The sequence below is a fragment of the Amborella trichopoda genome, chromosome 1 (assembly GCF_054954075.1).
Source record: "Amborella trichopoda isolate Santa Cruz 75 chromosome 1, AtrichopodaSantaCruz75HAP2 v2.0, whole genome shotgun sequence".
NCBI classification, from domain to species: Eukaryota; Viridiplantae; Streptophyta; class Magnoliopsida; order Amborellales; family Amborellaceae; genus Amborella; species Amborella trichopoda.
Window position 1 is genome coordinate 5,039,746 of NC_142336.1, and position 9,652 is coordinate 5,049,397.

The window sequence follows — 9,652 nt, forward strand, 5'->3', positions numbered from 1 at the left end:
AGAATCAGATAAATTATACGGATTGGCAAAAATACTTCATGTAAAGATATCGCCAATACATCAGACTAGACTAAAAAATTCGGAGTAAAAAAATCGGATAAATATATGTATAATATGTATTATAGTTTTCTACCATAGTAGCTTAATAATTATCCCAATAACATAAAATAGATTGGTAGCTTAACAATAATCCCAATAATGTTTTCATGTACAAGTACACTGTCATCCTTAGAGTATATAATTTTTATTGTCCTCATTTTTGTGAAATAAGTAATATAAAAAACTCCTGACCTCTCATACAATGTATTAAAGAAGCTTAAAACAGGGTTCGAGCAGGGAAACCATTGGACTTCGTTGCTCTGTATCGAAAGTGGGAAAGAAACCTTAACTAGAATGGGACAAATTTTGGGATCACTGCTTTTATAGAGAAAAAGAAATCTTGAGCTTGGACAAGATTTGGAAAGGCAAGAAAAAATGGTGGACCTGATTTTAAAGATTTTAGAGAGAGAAAGAAACCCTAATCAATGCTCTGCTTGTAGTGATTTGGGTATTTTTTATGCTAAGGCAAGATTTGAAAAGGCAATAAGAGATGAAGGAGCAGATTTTAGAGAGAGAAAAGGAAGAGGTGGTTTTTTTCCTTTTGTAATATGTAATTTTTCTTTCTTAAAATAAGACTATTTTTTCTTTTTTTTGACAAATACTTGATAACCATTAAACCTAGTAGACCCAAAATGGCTGGTAGCATTTGATGAATGCAAACAAACATTACAGGGAATTAAACTGTCAATTGAAGCTCAGTATTTATAATTTTGAGAACAACACTGTCTTCCCCATCCCTCCCATGAAAATAGAGCTTTAGAACATCTAAGCTTCCTGATCCTCATGAACGTCCTTTTTATAATTATTATCTCCCTTGGATCAAAATTCAGAAGAAAATAATATGCATACATAGACGCTCCATGAATCAATCGGCCACATAAGTACCTCTTCCAAAGGTTAAAAAATAAGATTATTTTTCACAGAGGTTCTAGAGAGAGAAACATGACCCTTTTCATTCTTTTGGGTTTTTCTCTGTAAAATCAAGAAAAAGATTGTGGTTAAATGGGGGTTTTCTCTGTAAGTTGCATGTTTCAAAAGCTTGTGGTTCTAGAGAGAGAAACATGGATTTTTTTTATGTGAAATCAACAAGAAAATAAACGCTTTTTTGGACACTTTTTATTCGTTTTCCGGAAAAATGTGTTTTTAACGTTATTATGGAAAAAACACGTTTTTTGAAAAACTTTTCCAAAAAACTCTGTTTTTAACGTTTTTAAAAAAATCGACGATACGCTGTCTGAGGTTTAGAGAGAGAGAGATGGAAACAGAAATGCAGGGAGGGAAAAATGGAAATAGGAATGGCATAACCAAAGGCAAAAAAGTTTATAAAAGAGCCAAGCCGCTCACCTCAAAAATTCACTAGAAACGGTTATTTTGATGCTCAAAAATCCTCACATCGATCATCTCGACCTCAAGCAAGATGTATGGATATGAGAAAAAAAGATGAAGATATTAAGTCTTGAAAATAGTCCAATCTTACAATGTATTTTTGAACCATCAATTTTAAAGATTTTTGAAGTGTTTATAGATATGTTCGATCTGCACTATTTTTTATTTTTAAATTTTTATAATTAGCTATGAAAATAAAGTTTCAAGCCATCACAAAGAATTTCAGCACCAAAAAACATATTTTGAAACTATTTAAAGGCGCCCCTTACTTTGATTGTTTGGGGCTTCAACCCTATACAAACCATAGTTACCGGGAGCAAGAGCAAGAATGGCTCCGGTTCCGGGGCATCAGATCGAGGGCTGCCTAAAGCTCCGGAGCTTGGGGAGCAAGGTCCAGTGGGGGTAAAATTTGCTAATCGAGATCCCGTATGAACAGGGAGCACATTGCCGATACCGGGAGCGAGAGCGGGAACAGTTCCGGTTCCAGGGCATCAGATCGAGGGCTGCCTAAATGAGATCGTGTTCCTATGCTCATTAGGATCGCGCTCCCATAGACAACAAGAACTGGATCCCATTTAAAATTGAGTTGCGCCCTCATCTAAAAAAAATGTGTTCCTATTTGAAATGGATTGAGCTCTATTCAAGGTTTCGCGTTCCACTTAACTTGGAGCCAATCTCCACCTATCCTCTCTCTCTATCTCTCTCTCTCTCTCTATCTCTCTCACCCTCAACCAGACTTTCACCACCTCTTCACATTCAACACCTCTTCAACCTCTGCACCTCTAATCCAATGGACCCATCTGCCAATATGCGTTTTCTCTCTGTAATTTATGAACACGTTTGTCTGACTTCACAGTGAGTGGACTCTTTCTCTCTCCTCAAAAGCACACCAACAACAAAAATCTGCATACCCATCTCAACCTCGCTTGCTAGCAGTTGGGAATCTCCATGGCGATCTCCAAAAGGCCAAACAAGCTTTGAAAATGGCTAAAATCTTCTATGAAAAACTATTCACTGGATTGCAAGCAACTCCATGGTTGTGAAGCTTGGTGATATCATTGATAGAGGAGGAGAAGAGTTCAAGCTCGTTTAATTTTTAGAAAAACTCAAGCAAGACGCAGAGAAATCAAATGGGAAGCTGTTAATTTTATAGGGAAACCATGAAGCTTGAATATACAAAGATATTCAGGTATGTTATAAAAGTTGGCCTTGATGAATTCAAGAATTGGGGTGACTGGTTTTCCATAGGAATTCAAATGAAAAACCTTTGTAAAGGATTGGAAAAGCAAATTAACATTTTTAATGGAGTGCCCAAAAATTACCCTTCTGGAATTAGGGCAAGAATAGCTAGTTTGAGTCCTAGAGGCGCAATTTCTACTCCCTTTTTGGTTGATAACCCTACTATTTTAATGGTGGTTGGCTCTGTTTTTTTTCATGGTGGGATCCTCCCTAAGGATGGAGTTCCGGGAACGTAGGGATCACGATCCTAAAATTCCGGGAGCAGGGGCGAGATCTATACGGTAGCAGGAGCAAGCTCCATTGTGAATGGGATTGAGAATCCTAAAAATAGGAACGAGTTCCCAACAAGTTGGGAACGGGTTTCAGACGAGATCCCCGGCCATGTAGTGCTGGAGCTGGGTCTTGGAGCAAGAGCGCCACCCTAGTGTGCTTCCGGTAACTATGATACAAACCACACCCATAACTAAAAGGGATCCTCATAGTAAAATTTTCTATTTATTTTAAGAATTTCAAGATAGTTTCATATATTTTGGATTTTCAACACTGAAATGACATAATTTGGCACTATTTGAAGGTGTGCTTTACTTCGATTATTCCACTCAAATTCAATAAGTGAATCCAACCAGAAATCCGTCCCAAGCCTCCTTCATCATTAACATCACTCTTTCTAATTCCGCCGTTGTAGAGGTGGCAACGGGTCGGGTATGGGTTGAGTCTGGCTAGACCTGTACCCAGACCCGAATAGATTCGGCTCCAAGTTTTGGACCCGGACCCGACTTGTTGGGTCTACAAATTGGACCCATACCCGTACCCATTTGGTCTCAGGTCTACCCCATTGGGTCTCGGGTCCACTGTCACCCTCAATGTGAGCTTCTTTTATTTTTTTTATTTTTTTCCCCTATTTTTTACCATCATATACCAGTATTATTGGCAACAAGGTCACAATCACCCACTATTAGATTTCAAGCCGTGTGATTTGTCGTTTAATAACTAAAGATGACTACTAGTTCTAATTATACACGATCATTAATACGCCCAAATGAATAGGGCATAAAGTAAAGTATTTTATCTCTAACAATTTATGGGTCGAATCCAGCTGGACCCAGACCCGGACCTGTATGGTGTTCAGGTCCAAGTTTTGGACTCAGACCCGACCTGCCATGTCAAGTCTAAATGCTAGACCGATACCTGACCTATGTCAGGTATACCCGGCGGGTCCTAGGTCAAGTCCAGGTCCATTGGCACCCCTACTCGCTTGACATCTTTTTCTCTTAATGGTGTTATACTCAGTCAGAAGATTTTTTTTAGGACCTTATACAAACCGCACCATTACAAAAAGTTAAACCGCCCTGATACAAAAAGTGATATAATTAAAATACAAATAATATTCTTAAAAAAAAAAATTGATCTCAAAATATGAAACATATGAAACTATTTGTAAATATAAGAACCAAAATGGGACCTATCTATAAATTTCTCTATAATTAAAATACATTGTATGCTTTGAACAAGTGGACTTGAATGCAAAATATAAAAGGAGCAGTTTGTATAAGGTTATTCCTTAAACAATCAAAGTAAGGCGCACCTTCAAATGGTATCAAAAGATGTTGTTTCGATATCAAAAAACCCTATAATGGTTAAATGATATATTTTCATCCCTAATTATGAAAATTAAAGCTTCAAAAACATTGTAGATTGAGAAGATCTATTAACACTTGAATACCTTGAAAATAAAAGATCCAAATAATGCATTAGAAAATATATTATTTCTATGACTTGAAAACTCTTATTTTCACATTCATACTTCTTGAGGTTGAGATAATCAAGTAGAAGATTTTTCAGCGTCGGAATAACCTTTTCCAGTGAGTTTTTGAGGCGCGCCTTACTACTAATTGACACCCTATATAATTTTTTTTATATATATACATATAATTAAGCTCAAATATAACATGTCCACACTTTTCACCATCATACACCTATAAAAATATTTAAAAATACTTTAAATTAAATAAAATTACCAAACTATTCTTATATTATTCAAGAGTAATTTGGTAATTTTATTTATTTATAATTATTTTTTACAAGTGTATGATGACAATAGCAATTGTAGGTGGAGTAAGGCGCAAATCAATATTTTGTAAGGTAAACTAAATTTATTGAAACTGGACTAGGCCGATAGTCCGCCCGGTAGAACTGGCGATCGGAACCTTCTCTTGTTTGATGGACGCTCTAAACCGGGACTTACAGCCATTCAAAACCAGCATTTGATTGGTCGAACTGATCTAATTGCCAGTTTTGCTAGTTCTACTGGACCATCCAATTTCGAGAAAGTTGAATTTAATTCAATTTTTAAAAAGTTTCGTACCACATTTTTACCGGATTTTATTACCAAAGTATTGTGATAAAAAAGAAACTATTGCTTGCTTTCTTTTTTCGAAAAATGGAAAGTTTAAATTTGTCAAAATTCTTTTTTTTTTTTTGTTAATTTTTTATTTTGACAACATATTAAAATTTAAGTAAGATCTATTCCTTTTATCTTGACGATTTATCAAATCTCTCTACATAATTTTGGGAACAAAATTTATTTTAAACATACCATCTTTGTGTAATATTTTATTGAAAATGGAGTAAAATCTAGTCTTTTTTATGTCAATTTTTAAAAACTTGGCCAAGATTCAACTAATTTTATAAAGTTAAACAGAACAAAGGGATCATTTTAAAATGAGTTAAATTTTGATTGGTTTTACCCATTGTATTCGACTAAGGTTGGAAATGGCAAACTCTTGTTAAAAAAGTTTATATAAGGTTGCAACCCTAAATTGTAGAATTAAGGTGCACCTAAAAAATCATCTGGTTTTGAAGTGGAAAACCCTCTAATCCATGAAATCGACATCAAGATGTATGAACAAAAAGAAAAATTCAAGCTCTAAAAGTAGTGCATCTTGCAACACATTATATGGACCATCCATTTTCACGTTTTTCATATATGTATAGATCTACTTGATTTGAACCATTTTTTAGATCTAAAATTTTATAATTAAAGATAAAAATAGATTTTCAGGCCATCTTAAGAATTTTTTACACCAAAAGTGTATAGTATAATAACATTGACGATACACCTTATATTCATTGTATAGGGTTGAAACCTTATGTAAACCACACCCAACTCTTTACCAACTTTTCATTGGTTTTACCTGATGCATTTTTATAATAAATTTTTAATAATTTAGGAAATATTCTTAAATTGAGATAAACTGCTTACTCCACCTACAAATGGCTACAATCAAACAGCGGCTATAACCACCTCTCTCCAAAAACACGATTTCTACCACGTAGAGCATTTACCGTCTCGAATTTATGTAGGGTTGGCAAAGCCCCGGACCCAAAAAATGATATGGGACCAAGATCCGATCACACCTGACCCAAAAGTTAAAATATCTATGTATTAAATTATATTTCTTAAATTGAGACCCAAAAGATATTACCGAACCGGCACTCGACTGTATCTGGACCTGAATAGTATTCAAATCTAGATTTGGACTCAAACCCAACCCATCGGGTCTAATTTTTGGATCTATACTCCACACTTTAGGTTCTGAATCAGATCCGGGTCCATTGCCACCCCTATTTTTGGAGAGAGAGAGAGATCGAAGTACTTTAAATAGGCTGATTGAAAAAGCCAAGAGTAGAAAGCGAAAATACTTTCTAATGCAGCATAGTGGGTGTGTGTTCAAAAGGAGTTTGGGGGACGAAAAAGACATAATTATGAGGTGACAATGCTCAATGGGGTGACATAACTATTAATGGGTTTCGCCACCTTAGAGATACTTTAAACTAAATTTTGATGGAAGTTGATACTTCAAACTAAATTTTGATAAAAGTTCACTAAAAATTTGGGGATTAGCAAATATGGAGATATCATAAAGGATTGCATACCCAATGTAATCTCGATCTACTCAAAGCCATGTGGTAACACCTCGGCCAATTAATCAAAAGTTTAAACTCTTTCCAAGCTAAAAATTACTTCAAAATGCCTTAGCGGCTTAAACGATACATAGTCAAGTGGTTGTTGTCGTCATCATCATCATAACCTTTTTTCAATTATATGAAGTCGGTTACACGAATCCTGATATAACATTTTACTCTATATTCAGTCAAATAGTGTACAAGAGAAATAGAGATCCCTTAGAGATTAGCCCCCTCCTCAAAGTGAGAGAAATTCAGGTTAAAAAATTGGGAGTCCAACATTGTTACAGGGAAGCCAACAAAGATGCTGATGGATTCACTAAAAGAAAAGCAACGCATCCCTTCATTACAAGTACTAGATTTTAGTTCCTTTTTATGCACACACACTTTTGTAAATTTGTGAAGCAATATGAATGAAAAAGTGAAACATTAACATTCAAAAAATTTATTTACCATGCTCCCATTCAAAGCTCTAAAATAGTTGTTATAATGGAGCTGGAAATTATCAAGTAGTAGTCAAAGAACTATTTAACTTCTTCCTTTTTATACACATACACTTTTGTAAATCTGCGAAGCAATATGAATGAAAAAGTGAAACATTAACATTCAAAAAAGATTATTTACCATGCTTCTATTCAAAGCTCTAAAATAGTTGTTATACTGGAACTGGAAATTATGTAGTAGTCAAGAGGAACTATTTAACATCTCACCTTTTTTTTAATTAATTTAGATAACTGCATCAAAGAATATGTAATCATGAGTTAGTACAAGTGGTATTTTACATTTGTTTCGATAAATGGATGAATGATGGTATAACATCCACATGATATGGATACTTGAAGGGTGCACAAGCGCTCTTCACTGGCCATGAGGTATTTTTAGAAAAATTAAAAATTAAAAAAAAGTTTCAGCCCAAAATTATGAGGCAAATAAAGCAATAAATGGCTCATGAAATAAAAATAATTAACCAAAATGTCCCTCGATGTTTCATGGATATCTTGATCAATATTGTGGTTAGATTTTTATTATGTTTTTGGTTTGCCCTATAAAAATGAATCTATGCCTCAAGGTAAATAGAATTTGAAAATAAAATTTTAAAAATTAAATGCAAAGTTAATTTTTAGTCATTTTGGATATGGTCTAGGTCAATCGAACCAAGGGAAAGTGCTTGTGCACCCCTACGTGGACGGCATATTTTTCCCTTGTTAAATAGTCGATATTTAAAGTTGTTTTTACAAAATCCCTGGATGAAAATAATGATCATGAGAGCCCCTGCTTGTGACATTATATAAAGTAAATGGCGGGGTTTAAAAAAATGCTCCGTGCAGTATATTACAACCTTTAAATAATGGATGATGTTAGGGCATAGGTACATGTGAGTATGAAGGATCATTACTCTTTACTAAATGTATTTAATATTTTTTTACACTAATTACCATAGTATAATTTTTTTTTGAGCAAAAGTATTTTTTGTTATTAGGAGAGGTATGATAAATATTTTTATAAAAATTAAATAGCATTTAATGCTCCATATGAGTGATGATACACCTTATGTGGATGATGTTATTCTCCACTATAATTAATAAATATTTTTTTTTATCATGAATTTCTACTTTGTTTTTGAATAATTACCTAAAATACCTTTAGACAAAAAGTTATTATATTATAAGACAAAGGTATTAAATATCCAAAATGTTGAATATATCTAGTAAATGCTCACTTGTATATGTACTCTAACATAGTCCTTCAATAATAATGTGAGGGTTGCGATTAGAAGTTTATAATTCTTTTTGGATAGTTCAATTTAAAGTAAATGCTCACTTTTTTATGTACTCTAACGTAGTCCTTTAATAATAATGTGAGGGTTGCGATTAGAAGTTTATAATTCTTTTCGGATAGTTTAATTTTAAGAATCAAATTTGAGATACAGTATTGCTAACACCAATTGCTAACCTTTAAACTATATAATTCAATATTCAAATAATGGTGAAAAAGTTTGAATAAAGACTTCTCCTACTGATACAAGGAAATAATACTTGCTATAATAGAAAATTACATCGTTTTCATGAGTGAAAAATATGTATTTGAGAGGTTCCAAAGTTATCTCCTCTGTTTTTTTCATTGTTCCCTTCTGTTATTTTTCTATTTTTTATTTTTTAATTCTTTTTATATTTTCTTAATATAACAGTGATTTACTTTTATAACAGTCAATATTGTTAGAAATGTGGTTTCAATACTGGAATCTATGTGATAGCCTTAAAATGTATTTTCAGTTTTATTTATGAAGTTTAAAGCTTCAAAAATAGTGTAGATCAACAGATGTATCAGAATTTAAAAATCTTGAAAATTGACGGTCCAAAAATGGGTTACAAAATATACTATTTTCAAAACTTGATATCCATTTTTCTCTGGTGTCCATGCATCTTGATATTGAGATGATCAATTTGAGCATATTTGCAAATCAAAACAACCTCTTCTAATAAAAATTTTGAGGTAAGCTCTTATTTGATTGTATAGAGCCTCAGCTCTATACAAACTGTTCCCAAACATAAAAGGTCTCTCTCATGCTATACTCTCTCTCTAAAAAGCGTGCCCTCTTCCTCTCTTTATGCTATACTCTCTCGTTAAAGGGGTACCCTCTCTCGCTCTCATTGATAAACAGTTCTTGATGATAACAGGAAACATCAAGCAATTTTTACAGTGATATTTCTCTCGTTTTAAGTACTTATAATGAGCTTTTTTTGCACTAAACACCTTTGATTTCAGTTTTATTCTGGCAACGATAATAACATATCAGAGTAATAAATTATCTTGACCATCTATACCATCCTAAAAATAGTGTATATTGTAATAAAATTATCCTGACCATCCATGTCGTCCTAAAAATAAGTGTTCAGGTACCCCAAGATCTTTACCATTTTTTTAGTTTCAAATTTTATTGTCGGTCTTGAAAATTGATTTT